General features: G+C 37.3%; 1 long non-coding RNA gene across 1 annotated transcript; it reads left to right on the plus strand.

The window, feature by feature from the left end:
• Window positions 1-219: 219 nt before the first annotated feature.
• LOC130541689 (uncharacterized) lies at window positions 220-15,456 on the plus strand. The gene is made up of 5 exons (XR_008955773.1): window positions 220-271; window positions 1,798-1,913; window positions 4,531-4,576; window positions 9,547-9,778; window positions 14,785-15,456. It is a non-coding gene; the product is annotated as an uncharacterized LOC130541689 (long non-coding RNA).
• The last annotated feature ends 937 nt before the right edge of the window (window positions 15,457-16,393 follow it).

Here is a 16,393-nt window from a genome sequence, read left to right on the forward strand (position 1 = left end):
TTACAGTTTCTCTCTGGTATATCTGAATTGCCAGCATCACTACTCTTGCACTTTGGGTCTGTTATTAAGTAAGATAAGGGTTACTTGAACACAAGCATTGTGATACAACAATGATCAATCTGATAACAGAGATGGCTACTAAGTGACTCACGGCAGGTAGAGTATACTGTGGATACACTAGACAAAGGGATGATTTATATCCTGGGAAGAATGGAGTAGGACAGTGAAAGATTTCACCAACATATTCACAACAGCATGCAATTTAAAACTTGTAAGTTTTTTATTTTTGGAATTTTCCATTTAATATTTTTGGACCTTGGTTGATCAAAGGTAATTGAAACTGGAAAAGAAAGCTACAGATAACTAGAGGACTATTGTACTGTACTTTTTAGCTTCAGACTTTCTTTTTAGTTTCTTTTTAGATTTCCTTCCTCTTTATATTTCCACTTCGCTCATACATCAACTTTCTTGGCTTTTCCAGGTTTTTCTTTAGTTATTTGAGCATCTTTAAGACAACTGTTTTTAAAAACTTTTTGTATGGTAGATCTGCCATCAGTTCTGTTGGCTTATGTTTTCCTCTGAATGAAACATACTTTCCTGTTTCTTAGTTTGTCTTATGATTTTTTTAAACTGGACATTTAAATCTAGTAGTGTGGTAATTCTGGAAATCAGATTATTTCCCTTCCTCAGCGTTTCTTACGGATTTTTGTTTTGTTTTGTTTTGATTTGAGTGTTGTAGGCTGTTACTGTGCTGAGGATAAGGCTGACGTGTAAACAAGGTCTTTTCTGAGCCTCCACCTGTTCCTAGCATTATGGTGACTTTCTAATTTTCCACATATATGCAATTGCTTTTGAATATCCTAGCTTTTCTGGCTCTCAAAAGGGAAAGAAGAGACAAATGAATGGGGAATGGGATACTGACCCTTTAAATCTTCTGGAGGTCACTTCATCTGGAGGGAAAAGGGCTTCCAACAGTTCAGAGAAGTACAACAGTAACAGATGCCCATCTCTGGTGTTTGTACTTCCATAATCAGAAGGAGCTATCAGTGATTAGAACACAGATCTCAGTATTGGAGGATAGGATCCTTATTGCCCACCTTGGCTCCTGCAAGTCCTGTGTAAGCTGCTCCAAGAACACATGCACAGCTGCCCACCACAAATCTGGGGGTATGGGGTGGGTGGCTGCTGTCAAGCTAAAAGCTGACATTGACTGAAGTTAACCATAATTTACCATCCATGTCTTCTCCTGGAAGTTGCAAACCTTCAATAGATTCCAGATTTCCAAAATAGTTACATCGAACAGATTCTGCCACTGTAGATGCCTGGCTGGGGAGATGGATGCCTGGTGCTTTCTATTCTGCCATCTTTCCAGAACCCTCTCATGCCCAAATAAGCCTTTGTAAGGGTCATCAATAGCTTCTTATACCCGTAATAAATACAAAGACTCTAGGATGAGAATAAAATTTTCACAAAATGCTTTTTAAAGTGTAGATAAAATATTATGTAAGACCATTGTCCTACTGTTTGCTCCATACATTTATACAACTTTAAGTCTTTTTTTCAGTGGTACCAAAATATGCCCTAATATATACGCCAATGAATTGATATTGAAGATTGCTAACAATTTTCATTTTCTATATTCTTTCCTATAGATTATTCTATTTGATGACTCTCCATCTCAAACATAATAGGAGTGTGCTTCCCCTCTGGGTTTCATAAATTTCCATTGGCAGAAATGATTTTCCCTGTCTGGAAATATTGTCTGTACTAACCAAAGTATTTGCTCTCTCAATTTAGATTTTGAAGTTGGGAGAAGTGGCAAAACGTGAAAAGCAAGAAGCAAATATTACCAGAGACACCTATGAAAAAGAAATCTTTCTGAAGAACATTTTTAAAGTGCCATAATCTGTTCGGTAAGAATGAAATTAATGCACAAAACTGATAAAAATGGACTACCTGGATGTAGTTTCTGAAATGGCAGGGTATGTGTTCTGGTGTAAAGTACAAAATACATGGCCTAACCTGAGTAATTTTGTCTCTTTGTTTATGATTTTGAACAATGGTGTAGAAGAGACAGGGGATTCTTCTTTCCCCTGGAAAATCCCTATTTCTTCCCTCTTAGAATTGAAAGGGGCTACCTTTGTGTTATGAGGCTACTGGGGAATTTCAGCTAACTCCTGTGGGGAAAGAGATGGAAGCAAGCATTCCTCACAATCCCACTAATCAACCACGGGTTTCTTATGAGCATCTATAGGATTCCCACAGGTCCCACTGAGGGATAAGTGGTCAAAATAGAATCCCCACATTTAGTCATACTTACTATACTGCCTGTTGCTAACTGTAACAACTGTTCATTCCCCTGAAGCCTGGAGCCAACTGGCATGGGCTAGAAGTTAAGAAACAGCAGGAGGCCTTCATGGTCACCATAGCTTCCTGGTGACCATGTAATATAAAATTAAATAGAATAGTATTTTCTTTTAAGCCGAAAATAAATTTTAGCAGTGCTCTTATTGGTTAGTAAAAACTGCATTTGCATTGGTGACACAAACATTGTTATGTTATTCTAGTCTAACGAGAAACCATCTCAGCAAAGATCATTAGAAAATCATTTTAGAAACTACTAAGTCTTTAGCATAATTTTAAAAAATAAATTCAAGAGTCTGTCATAATATTGCTCAACCTAACCAAATGAGAATTTTAACAATAGAAAAGGCATTTTCAAAATAATAATCAAGCCTGTGATAAATGAGTTAGAAGTATGTGCAGGACATCTTCAGTTTGCCCCTCAGATCCTGTACTCATTCTTCATTCAGTTCTGGCCAGTCTTTTGGCCAGTCCTGGGAAGCTGGCCAAAGGAAGGGGAGAGAGAAGAAAAGAAGCTGGACTATTTATTCTCCTCTCCCTCCTTATGTGACAATTAATTTCATATGTCAACTTTGCTGGGCTGCACTGCCCAGATATGTGGTCAAAAATTATTCTGGATGCTCCTATGACGATGTTTTCAGATGAGATTTAACATTTACATTGCTGAACTTTGAGTGAAACAGATTGTCCTCCATAATATGAGTGGGTTTCATCCAATCAATTTAAAGCCTGAGAAGAGTAAAAGACTGACTTGCCCCAGAGCAGGAGGGAATACTGGCAACAAATTGCCTTCACATTTCAGGCATGAATTACAGCATCAGCTCTTCCTAGGTCTCCAGCCTGCGGGCCACTCTGCAGATTTTGAACTTGCCAGCCTCCATCATCGCATGAGCAAATTCCTTAAAAAATTCACACACACACACACACACGCGCGCACATGCACACACATGCACATGCATACGCACACACATGCACACACATATTCTATTAGGTCTATTTCTCTGGAGAACCCTCATACATCCTGCTTCAGCTCTGAGAGTCAGGAAATAGAAGCATACCCCCCTCTCATACTATAGCTTAGGTAAAATAGCCCCTTCTCCTCTGGTCCAGCTTTCACTAGGTCAATCTAGTGTCTCTTGTTCTTTGATCATAAGGGTAGTATTATTTCCCCGTGTAGCTAGTCTCTTGTGTCTTACCATCCTTTAATTCCCAGCACTGCCCATACTTCTGAAAGCAGTACTTTCATTTTCAACTCAGAGGTTGAGCCTGGTTTCTCAACTCAAGCTGCATATTAGAATCAGCTGGGAAGCTTTTAAGAAATCCCAACAGCCAGGCCACAAACCAGACCAACTAATGCAGAACCTCTGAGGGTAGAATACAGGCATGTATACTTTTCAAAGCTCCCCAAGCATTTCCAATGTACAGCCAAGACTGAGAACCACTGCATCAATGTCTCTTCATTTGAACAATTTGAGATGAATGTTGTTTCCAGCCAGAACCTGAACAAATACACTATCATCAAAAATATATATATTTGCTTAAAATCCTACAAGCACTTGTCACCAGTACTTTTCATATGATTATTTTCTATATTGCCATATATTGTTATTTTGTTATCTCACTTTTAAGACTGTAACTGATTTTTTTTTCTCTCCCATTCTCTCCATATGTTCCAGCTCATGGCCCATAGTGTTGGTGAGGCCAACACTATAGCTGCAAGCACTTACTTCATTTAAGAAGTTTATCGAGAGCTTTATAAATAAATTCTGTTCTCCATCTACTATGCAAATAAAACTGCTGTATCTCATTTTGTGTGTAATAAATGTGAACGCAGAAAGCAACCTCGCTTAATGAGATATCTTGCCCAGGTCATAATCTCTTTGGTATTTGCCATTCTCCATCACTATCCGTTATTACCTATCACTCATCTTCATAGAGCAAATACATCATCTTTCATCAGGAAATGGATTACATTGAGGGGAAGAATATGCTCTTTGTCTTCCAAAGAAGAAAAGATGAAGGAATGAGTTGAGGGACTTAGGAACAAACAATAACTATATGCTAGATGACCTCCTAGGCATTTTACAAATATTACCACATTTAATATGCTTTTTAATTTAGTTTTCACAACAAATGAATAAAGTTTTATCATCTCTCTTTACACAGGTGAATCCTAAGGCTGAAAGAGACTGAGTAACAGCTATTAAGTAAGGTAGTAGAGCCCACTTTTACTCTGCTAAAATTCTGAGCTAAAGACTAGCATAGGCCGGGCGCAGTGGCTCACGCCTGTAATCCCAGCACTTTGGGAGGCCAAGGCGGGCATTATCACCTGAGGTCAGGAGTTCGAGACCAGCCTGGCCAACATGGTGAAACCTCATCTCTACTAAAAATAAAAAAAACAGCCAGGTGTGGTGGCACACACCTGTAGTCCCAGCTACTCAAGAGGCTGAGGCAGGAGAATCACTTGAACCTGGGAGGTGGAGGTTACAGTGAGCCAAGATCACACCACTGCACCCCAGCCTGGGCGACAGAGTGAGACTCCGTTTAAAAAGAAAAGAAAAAAAAAAGACTGGCATAAATGCCTAAGTTTTTTTTTTAATCCCTTTTGTTACAGCTATGACATCACTCTTCAATATAAATTCATGTCCTTGCATGTGCAAGTTAATCAAAAGTTAAGCAAGAAGTGTTTGTCTTAGTAAGAATTTTGGTTCATTATAGACCTAAGAATGAAAATTTCAAAGTCCAAGGCTTAGGATATGACCTATTTCTACAGGAGATACTAACCGGGGATACAGAAGGTTTACCTTAGTCAAATCGTTCCTTCATTTCTTTATCTAACACCATTGCTTTATTTCAAAGTCAAGACGAAATTTGAAACTGAACGTGGATTCTGTGCTCTAACAAAGTTCTGTGACCTTAACATATGTACCCAGACTTTTACCACTCACAGTCATCTCCCAGACAGAGGAAATGACTCATCTTTTTTAAAAAATGGAAGTCTTAAAGCTAACATAAAATATCCCATGACAAAAATATCTTTTTATATGTAATATAGGAAGTATGAACTTGTGTATTTTTATAAATGTAATTCATTTTCAGATCTTTAATTCTCAAGTATCTCTGTCAAAATTTCATCCAAAGTAAACCCATAACTGAAAAATAGACTATTAACAGAAAGGAACAGCTATTCTTGGGTTAAATTACACATATAAGTTTTATATAAAAATTTTAAACTTATTTTAAAATGTGCATCTATTACAACACCATAATTCCAAATTCTGCAAAATTTTTAAAATTGTTGAAAATAATGGTGTACTTTATTTGATTACAAATAAGGTATGATTAATAAAATACGACCAAACTAATTTTGTACTTAAAAATTTAGACAATTTAAGACTCAATTTGAAGGGGTCAATTGAAATTACTAAAATTCAGACTGACCTCACCATGAACACTCAGCACGAAAAAGCCATTTTCAAGGAGCTAATGTCCAATACACTTTTTTTTAAGACGGAGTTTTTAAAGACGGAGTTTTGCTCTTTCACCCAGGCTGGAGTGAAGTGGCGCGGTCTGGGCTCACTGCAACCTCGGATCCCCGGGTTCAAGCGATTCTCCTGCCTCACCCTCCCGAGTAGCTGGGATTACAGGCGCCTGCCACCACGCCCGGCTAGTTTTTTGTACTTTTAGTGGAGACGGGGTTTCACCATGTTGGTCAGGCTGGTCTCAAACTCCTGACCTCAGGTGATCCACCTGTCTTGGCCTCCCGAAGTGCTAGGATTACAGGCGTGAGCCACCGCGCCCAGCCCAGAGCATACATTTTTATATGATAAGGTACATCATCTCAGAAGACAGAGAGAATAGCTTCAGATACGAACCTCAGAAAGAAGTTCAAAAGGCAAAGAGATCTGCTTCAAAAAGAAAAAACAAAAGTTGAAGGTCTTGCTCCAAAAGAGGGATATAATTTAAATTACTCCAAAAAGAATGACTGACTGATATCCAAAGAAGAAAAAAGTCTTTGCATTCCTGACATCTGATATCTTAATGCGTGATACATTAAAAGCAATATATTTCAAGGACACACTAATAATCCCCCATGCAAAGGGGGGATTATCCTCCCAGAGAGAAGGGGGGAAATGGGGGGAGAGAGAGACACAGAGAGAGAGAGAGAGAAAGTACATACACAAGCCTGCCTGTTACTGGAGGAGCATGGGTGCCAGGATCTTTGACCCAAGGGTCCAAAAGCTTGGCTGAATACAGCATTTCAGTTGTGCCCTGAAGTGAAAGCAGTAAAATAAAGACCAAAGAAAGCTCTACGTTTAAGGTCAAGACCAAATTGCATAAGAACCAAGGATGTAACCTAGGATAAATGCCTGGCAGAACAAAAAAACACCCAGCATTTTGAGGGTGATGGCAGGCTGTGAGAAGGCAGGTTGTAGAAATGATGAGGTTGTTTTATGGCATGCTTTTATTGGCTGTATTAGAGAGAATGTGAGGGTGGGTTGGGTATGTCCTTGAAGTTATAGGACTTTGGTTTAAATAAACTTTGTTGCACATCCAGTAATAATAGGCAAGGCATTTCTTATTCTTGGTTTTTATTTTCTTCTCTTTTGTTCTGGCTTTTTTTCCATAATTCCTGCCTTAGTTAATGACACCACCACTCCCCTCTTGGAGCAACCCAGAAAGAAGGGAGTCATCCTAACTCTTCCTCCTGCCACCACACGTAATCTTTGTCTTTAAACAGACTCAGTGTGTTTCACTTAAGTAAATATATTTGGAAAGAAAACTTCATATTACTTACTAAAAGGGAAAATGACTATTAGTTCTATAAAAGAAATCTATTTTTTTTAAATTAATGAAAATGAAATTACATCATTAAATGTTGGCAGAAATTCATTTACTCTTTGTTAGAAAGGCTGATTGGAAAATACCATTTAAGGCCAGGCACAGTGGCTCACACCTGTAATCCCAGCATTTTGGGAAGCTGAGGTGAGTGGATCACCTGAGGTCAGGAGCTCGAGACCAGCCTGCCCAACGTGGCAAAACCCCATCTCTACTAAAAATACAAAAACTTAGCCAGGCGTGGTGGCGGGCGCCTGTAATCCCAGCTGCTTGGGAAGCTGAGGCAGGAGAATCGCTTGAACCCCGGGGGCGGAGGTTGCAGTGAGCTGAGATTGCACCACTGCACTCCAGCCTGGGCAACAAGAGTGAAACTCCATTTAAAAAAAAAAAAAATACCATTTAAGACACAGATTAGCATCAACCTAAGCCTTTCTCCGGAAGTTAATTAGAGGGGGTAACAGATAATTTAAAAAATTTTTAAATCATGCTACAATATGATTTCATGCTTCATCCTCATACAACCAAAATGTTATTTGTGAATGAGTCCCACACTTTGGGAAGCACTAGACTATGATATACAATTCAAACTCAGTAGCCTGCTATGATCTTACTCCCAATTCCCTTTTGATCTGATTTCCTGCCACTCCACAAGCCATATTTACAACTCTATTCCTGCTGAAGGACGTATCATTTGGCCCTAGGCATTCTCCATTGTGTCTACTGAGAAACCTATTAGGCCTCTGAAGAGGTTCTTGATGTGAAGTTTTCAGAGACCCCACCCAGGCACCTTTCTCCTTAGTATGAGCAAAGGTTATCACCTTGACCAAACGCTAGTCAGGCTCCTCTGAGTTCTCTTGTTGACTAGGACTCAAGCTTACCTTTCTAGGTTGAACAAACACTAAGGCAGTTTCTAACAGCTCAACATTGTTTACTTAGGATGAGCCTACCCGCCACTTAAAGTCCCAGCCTGATAAAGAATTTCCTGTTGTCCCAGGCAACACCGGAAGACCAGGATCCCGTTTTCCAGTCTCTGTGGGAGGGGAGGAGCCGAACTTCAATAAACACCAGGAAACAAAGCTAGATGGGTTTCACGTGAACTAACCTCGTTTCTGGATTTTTGTAATTTTTCATTTTCCTGAAAAACTATGGAATCCCAACTCACCTTCTCCCTGCTCCTTCATTCTCCCATTAAAATACCTAATCACCTCTGTACAGGTCAATGTTGAGCTTAGCTCACGTTGCACTCTTTTCCCTATTGTAATAATATATATTAATTCTTACCATTTTATTTAGTGTCCAGCATTGTTTATCTTTCGCAGCATTTCATAGCTACTTCTAATGCACTATATTGTCATTATTCATTGAACTATCACTCTCACCCACTATGCTGTGTTCTGTTTTGTACTCCGAGTCCTGAGGTCAGCCCCAGTATTGTGCCTCCCATATTAGAAATGGCAAACATTCTCTTTACTCACAAGTTAATACAGTGAAGTAATAAAACAATGTATTTTGTCAGATAAGTACCCATCTACCACTGAGGTGGTATTTTCTTAAGATCAGTCTTTACGTTTAAATGACTCTTAAGAGCTATCTTTATGTTTAAGTAACTTACGTTTAAATGTGCTTAGAAAGGGGGAACTAGGCCAGGCGCAGTGGCTCACGCCTGAAATCCCAGCACTTTGGGAGGCCGAGGTGGGCAGATCACGAGGTCAGGAGATTGAGACCATCCTGGCGAACACGGTGAAACCCCGTCTCTACTAAAAATACAAAAAATTAGCCGGGCTTGGTGGCGGGCGCCTGTAGTCCCAGCTACTCGGGAGACTGAGGCAGGAGAATGGCGGGAACCCGGGAGGCGGAGCTTGCAGTGAGCCGAGATCGCGCCACTGCACTCCAGCCTGGGAGACAGGGAGACTCCGTCTCAAAAAAAAAAAAAAAAAAGGAAAGGGGGAACTAAGTTACCTGACTGCTATGAACAGGGTCATGAGGAGAGACTCTAACACATTGCTTTAGTTTTGTTTCAACTTCCAAATCATAAGAGGGACATTACACATTGCATTCAATTCTATAGTGTAAAAATAAAATAAAAATATCAGCTTACTTTCCTTCTTTCTTAGTTTGTCGGTATCATTTTTAATTCTAATGTTTTGTTAAACCTCACACCTTCCTCTTTTGAATTTCTACTTCCTTTTAAAATGGCAATTGTCTTTTTATTTTCATATCTTTTGTCTTATATTAGTAAGAGCATTTCTCTAATTATAACATGGGGAATTTACATGTGGGTTACAGCGGAGACTAGATTTTTACATCAAAATTAATTTTGTTTTATTTGCTCCTAATTTATAGGTGAAAATGCTATTTTACATGGAAACCTATTTTGTTCCATAAAACTAAATAAACCATAACCCAGAAGTGCAATGAGACACACACAGCATGACCACATTATTTCTGAAAGCTGAAGAGTTGCCAGTCTGTTGATCTCAAACTTCATGAACCACACAGTTCAGTTCAAATTGTTTCCCTGAAATTGCTTTGAGCCTCTGCCAAAGAGCCACTGAAGGACTCCGAAAAATACAAGGTAAGGAGATGGCACCTAAGAACATTTTTTTAAAAATGTTAACTCTTTTATTGAAGTTTATTTCATTGCTTTTATCAAAGAGACTGATGTCACATCAGACATTTTCTCACCTAAAGGTAACACGCAATAATTGCCATGATAGCATACTATTCAGAACATGGAACCAAATGTGTGGCCTGCATGGGCATTCTTCCTCTGCCAATGAATTGCAAATGCTGCTTTCTATCTACAAGTGTACCAACGTTAAACATTAAATGTGGAGGTCTTATTGTGGATTGATCTTTAGAAAATCAGGTCTCCTTTATGTTTTCAGTTGCTGCCAGCATCACCTATCCGCAGAATCAATGTTAATGATGTTAATGAAACCAGGCAATATATTAAAAGCTCTAGCCACAATCATTAACTCGAGTCTGGAGTAAACCATGTATTCCAGGGCCCAGTATGCAGAGCGCCTGTGGGGTGTCAGCAAGCTGCAGCTATCCGACAACGCTGTTACCTAAACTTCACTTTTGTGTGCCTGTCCTTGTAGGCATCCTCCACTCCACACCCTAAGCTAAACCATCACTTGTTGAACAGGGGCCCTGCCTCATGACTAGTATTTGGCCTTGAACTTCACACTCTGTTCCCTAGACACTGGCTGGAGCTTTGCTTCTAACTGAATGGGCCTTATCTTTCTCTTGCCTAGCACTAAAGCCCTAACATTGCCTGCAATTCCTATTGTCATACCCTCCCCACCAGATTCCAACGCCTGATAAATCATTCCTGGCCCAGAAACATAGTTCCACTACCCTGGGATATAATGATTTGGAATGCTGGTGACTCACCCGACTTTTAGACCCTTAGTGCTAACCCCTTTGTTCTTTCTTACTTCATTTTCCCTGACTTAAGACCCAGCATATGTCAAAGCAGATATGGTATGTAAGATAATGTCAGTGTGCAAAAAGCACTCATCATATAAAGAAACTTAAGTGTATCTTTTAAGTCAATGCAAATAATCACCACAATTAATATGTTTTGTGGGTTTTAACTTTTTTAATGAAAACAAACTTTTGCATTTTCTCTAATGAGAAAAAAGTATAGTTTTCTTTTGTTTTATTTATTTTTTCATCATTTGATAAGGCACAGGTTCAAGTTATTCTTTTTGAGATGCCATAATATGCTAGGTATTGGAATGGCCAGCTAGCACTTGCATTGTATAGTTAACATTGTGCTATAAGCGTGGTTCTTTCTAAAAGCTTTCAGTACTGTTTATAGTTTGTGCTACCCAGTTCCCATGGTAACGTGTTTGTTCCCATGGAGAAACAAAGTGAACACCTAACCAGAGCTGAACTTGAAGATATAAAACTTCACTCAGTAGATAATTTGCTCAGAGGCTATTAAGGAGGAGAAGGAGAAAACAGAAGAACAGAAAATATATCTAGGTTTCTAGTTCCAGTTCAAAGTTAAGAAACTACTGATTTACTTTGACCTGCTATGTAACAAATCATTCTTGGTGTCATTATTTGCAACTTTAAGGAGACCTTTTTTTTTTTTTCTCAAAAGCAATTTTAAAAGTAACTACTTAGACAAAGGGCCCTTTTTAATGGTGATTTGATAGTTTATCTTAGCAATTTGGTCCTTGTAGTTGCAAACTGTATTTCCATATTTCAAGAATTTTTAGAATTTTCATAAAACCATCTAAATTCAAGTAAACTTGATTTCTTAAAAAAACTATAAACTAAAGCAATAAGAATGTGAGCAAATGATTATAAGATTATCTTTAATGAAAACAGATTCTTTTGCTTTCTTTAATGCCCAGAATTTTTCAAGCCTAGCTATTGCCAGTTTATGCCATTTGAAAGAAGCTTGAAAGCTGCAAAAGGATGTAAATTCAGCTGCTTTGGTTTAACGTGAGGAAAGTTGATAGCCTTTGTTAAGGCTGACACTACCATGCCAAATTCCTAACAACGTTACAGCAGGACTTTGAATGCCAGTAAAATAATTCACATCCATTTGCAAGCTCCAGTCAAGTGGCATAAACGCCACTTGTAGAAGACAAAGCAAAATGACTGGGCTCCTCCCGTGGCTCTGGCTCTTCACTCTGCTGCCGCCCTCCCTCCCGAATGTTGATGTTTTCTCCCCCCACTTTATAATCTAGACACTTGCTCCCTTTCCATTTGATACTACTTCTTTGTTTGCTGTTCCTCAGCCCTCTTTGTGCTTTTCTGACCTCCTTTTTTCCATTCTGTGCCACTGTTCCTGTTCTACATTTCATCATTTTTTTCTCCGGCTTCACTTTTGTGCATTACACTCTTCCCACTTCAATCTTTAGCCATTTTTGTATTGTCCCGACTTTCATTCTTCTTATTTACCTTTAGTTTATATTCTTTCTGACCACCTTTTCTTCTTCTCTTTGCAGCCCCTCTGTTAGAAGTTCGGCATTTTGCTCCAACTTAAAAAAAAAAAATGTATTCTTGCTGGATGACATTCTTTTCTCACTCCTTCTGTGTATTATTTTTCACTAGTTGTTTAAATCCCAGTCCCACTGACTTCGTGCAAAGGATTATGATTAAAGCGATTTTAAGTATTTCTTTAATATAGTAAAATGTGAAAAAAAAGTTGCCTTAGAAAACAGCATTCTAAATAGACTGCCTTTAAAAATAAATAAATAAATAAATAAATATCTGTCCCATTTGTAGGTTCACAGGGAATAAAATCAATAAGATCTGCCATCTCCTATACTTGTCTACATCAGACATCATTCACCCATATCAAATAGTGAAGAGTGGGACTCAAATCGGCAAGTCTATCCTGCTGAATTGTTGCCACTCAAGATAAAAATAACTTTCTCACATTGTATGGTCCACTAGCAAGCAGCACAATAATGGTGTATCCCAAGATTAATTGTGCTTTCTGAAGTTATTATTGTAGGGAGATGGAACAGAAAGGTTTTTTTTCTTACTTAGTTTTGTGTGGTATTGGAGACAGGAGGCATGTCCATCATTTTATACTGCTTATTACATATGAAAAATCAAATAATGAAAGCTTTCACAATACGGAGGTTTTCTCTAACCTCCTATCATGAAATAGGCATACACTTTGAATTGATTTTTTTTTAAGTTTTGGGAATTGGATGTTCATCTTTCTTTTATTGACTTTCATCTCATTTTCAAAAGTGTGCAATAGTATATTGCATGTGAAAGTAAATGGTCCACTAAGATTTAAATGCATTGCTTTGAACTAAAGAGATATAAATTCTAATATCTGAATTCTTCATGGCTATATACATGTATACTAAGTCCTTTTGCATAGTGGCGGACTCTACGCTTTTGGCATATTTGAAGTTAAATTTTAATTCATATTACATTTATTAAGTACTAAGAAGACACACTCATCTACTATTTTAGAATTGTTTGTAAGTTTTAGGTCTTGTAAGTTTATGAAAAAACATTGACGCACCATAATATATACTGGTTTCATAGCACTTAACAGATTCGGTAAATTTTACCTACAAGAAAATCAGTTCTTTGAGTTTTTCTTAGGTTACTGATTTTGCATTTAAAAGTTTTTACCTTGATTAAAGACTCCAGGTTTTCTGGGGGACTGTGTAGTTGACTTAAAAACTAACCACTATTATACAAAATTTTAGTTGAGAGAAACTATCTGTATCTTCTTGTTTTTATTGCTATGATTATAGAGCCAACACACACAATCATGTAGGTTGAGCACTGCTAGGGAGCCCTTCTCAACCTATGTGTGGGGCTTCATATATAGTGGGATTCATTTTGCAATTCCCACTGAAACTATGCCATGAGTTTGCTCATCAGATGGAAAAAAAATTTCTGCTTTGATAACGTCGAATGAAGTCTTGCTTTACTCTGTAAATGTATAAAATGTAACATTTTAGGGTTGAGGGGACACTTAGAGATCTTCTGGTTCTCCTCTTTGGTTTCATAGAGAAGGAAAATGCTCCCACAGAAATCATGACTCCTTACCACAATTTTATCACCATATATATAACCTAAGAGTCAAGATTAGAGATGGCTCTCCTGATCCCTGGCCTTGGGAATATCGCTTTAAAACCATTCAGGGCGACATAGAAAATATTACATTTCTATCACATAATTCCATAGATACAACCTTCTAAGTTTTTAGCTTAATTTTCTTCCTAGACAATTTTGTATTGTAAATTACTAGAGGACAGAAATAATTTCTGGATAATTCTGTGGGCAGCTTGCTATGTAATCCAGCAACATTCTAAGTAGGCTTTTTTTTGAGAAAGGATGTCACCATCTTCATTGATTAATGTAGTGGAAAATATTTAGAAAAGGAGCTGTTTCATGCTACTCTGGCATCTATGTTGTGAAAGTATAATTTTGGAATATTGACATTAAATAACGGAACTAGAGTTTCTTAAGAATTACAATCTTTACTTTCCCATTAGTGTATTGGGAAACTTCACTAGTTTATTCATCTTCTCTATGGAGGTTTTCTTTATTACTATCAACCCACACTTTCTCTTTTCTTCTTTTTTATTACTCAACACCAATGTGTGGTTTTTAATGAATTATTTTAATTTGTTTCTGTTCTCTTGCTGCATCTAGAGAGCTTGTCAACTCCTTGTGTACTGAGTTTGTCGTTTACTTTGTTTTCGCTTCTCTATGATGCTGGGTGTGTACACAGCCATTGCTAAATGTGTACTACTTAAGGTGACAAGATTTGAACTAGAAACACTTCATCAAAAAAGTCCTGACTAATTAGAAGCAACTACCAAATGTAGTCTATATTGCCAAAAAGCCTTATCAAAAAGTGTATGTTGAATCTAAATGCAAACAGAATTAATGGTTAATGAGAAAATTTTTACATAAATATTACTCTAAAACAATATCTAATAGTGATGTCTAAAACTTTTTGAGTAGATTAATGCATACTGATTAAAAGAACAAACAAGGAGTTGAAACGAGTGCATGTCATCACAAAATCATAATGCCTTTTAAAAAACATTTTATCCTTTTCTTTTTTTCTAGAACTGAAAGGGGCACATGGCAGATATAATCATAAACTTTCATTTCGGAGAGCAGTAAAAAAGGAGAAGAAGAACACACTGGTACTCCAACAAGTCATAGTTTCTGCCAGATGTTGCAAAAGTGAGTTAGATAACTGACCTTTCTTCTGGGGCCTGTGTCAACTTTGAATGGAGCTTTCAATTGCACAATAAGCATCTGGACAGTTTTGACATCTTTATAACACTCTTTGAGTTCTTAAAAAGCTACCATTTTGTTTAAAGATGATTTATGTGAAGATTAAAACAATTACTTAAGTGCTAAGAATAATTAATCCTGTAACTCCATATCAATACCATTATCTTCCCAGAACTGGGTCTCTAACTACTAATCATAATCAAGACACCAACTGTCAAATCAAATCAAAATTAAAATTTGATGAATTATTTGATGATATTAACATTCAAATCTAGTTCCTTCTTAGGCCTAATTTTGTCCTTATGTTTGCTTTGCACTGAATTATTGTGGTTTAAATAGCCCATTTTACATGACAACTTTCAAACAAGAGCATAAATTCTCATAAAAACAGGCTAAGGAATTCATAATGATAGCTCTTGGCCGCCACCTAAAGGTTTATTTCTTGTTTTATTTTACATGAGACCTACTATGCATTCCTTTTATAATAAAATTGTTGTCATCACATGTTTCTGCATAAGTACAGGGTAAAAAGACTTCTTCAAGTTTGTTTTTTCACCTTTATGTATTTAAATTAACAGCATATATAATTATATCTACTTTTCAATTCATTCAACACAACACACACAAAAAAAACCAGTTTAAACAAGGTTCTTTTAAATGGTCAGAAAATTTTTATGCATTTAAGAAATAGTGTGTTCTTATTATGTATCACCCCCACACCTAAGGCCCGTAATGAAAGAAATTTAACTAAACTCACATTTACTGAACCACTGTTGAGTGTAATGTAATAGAAAACTCCTCAAATTCCATCAAGAACATTAACAGATATAACTTCTTCATTACGCTTGAGAGTAAATGAGATACTATAATTAATGATTCTTGCTCCGTATCTTATTATCACTCCCTTTATTCTCCTCCTAAAAAGCACTTGATTGAATCAAGCTAAATATCTTCAACGCCTTACTTGGACTCTGACAAAGTCAACTTTGGAGAATGGATTTATGATATCATAGGGAAAATTAGTTATGAACTCTACAAACTTCTCATTTCAAAGCTCATATGGATACAGCATCTATGAATCACTCAAATTCTTGTTAAACATATAGACAAGTTGCATTAGCACATGCACTTTCCAATATATAGTCCATGTACTTATCCTTGATTTATTTATAGAACACCATTCATGATTTTATTAATTCAAAAAATATTTACTAGGCACCTACTATGTGCCAGGCACCCATCATTATCAGTGTTCAATAAAGCAGACTGGTCTTTCCCTTCATCGATCTTGTGAAGGCAACAGAAAATGAACAAAAAAATAGGTAAAACATATAAAGATACTGGCTACAAAGGAACTGAATACCATACCGTTATAGGGAATAATTCTGGGGAGACACAGACCAACAATAGGTAGGTAAGTCAAGAAAGTCCTCTC

Source organism: Pan paniscus, chromosome 6 (genome assembly GCF_029289425.2).
Source record: "Pan paniscus chromosome 6, NHGRI_mPanPan1-v2.0_pri, whole genome shotgun sequence".
In the NCBI taxonomy this organism is placed as follows: Eukaryota; Metazoa; Chordata; class Mammalia; order Primates; family Hominidae; genus Pan; species Pan paniscus.